Raw genomic sequence first — 367 nt, forward strand, 5'->3', positions numbered from 1 at the left:
TTAAGCACCTTCAGTATATTTCTTTCCTAGAAAACTTCAATTATAGTCTTGATGAGGACATAGCAGAGCATTTAAGTTATGGAAGTTTTATGGAGAAATAAGCCCTCATTCAACCTGAGTCATAGTAATTGTGTGCTTGGGAATATAACCAGTACATAGTAACAAAGGGTAAGGTGGGTATTTTCATATTTTTAACTTTTCTTCCTATAATTGGGAACAGTAATGTTTTACTATAAAAATAATGAAAACATTTTCAAAAAAGCAGTATATACATATACCAAAACATCAGCATTAAGGAAAAATAGAAGAATTTATTGTTCTGAAGGTGGCACGTACATTCATAAATATATGTATATATGCAACTGCA

At 30.2% G+C, this 367-nt stretch overlaps 1 protein-coding gene across 1 annotated transcript in view; it reads left to right on the plus strand.

The window, feature by feature from the left end:
* The window catches only part of LOC144229586 (dystrophin-like), a gene marked incomplete at its 5' end in the record, with an annotated part of 111,510 nt that overhangs the window by 59,693 nt on the left and 51,450 nt on the right, over window positions 1-367 (plus strand). The window lies entirely within an intron of this gene.

Source organism: Crocuta crocuta, unplaced genomic scaffold, assembly GCF_008692635.1.
Source record: "Crocuta crocuta isolate KB4526 unplaced genomic scaffold, BGI_CrCroc_1.0 scaffold1714, whole genome shotgun sequence".
Lineage (NCBI taxonomy): Eukaryota > Metazoa > Chordata > Mammalia > Carnivora > Hyaenidae > Crocuta > Crocuta crocuta.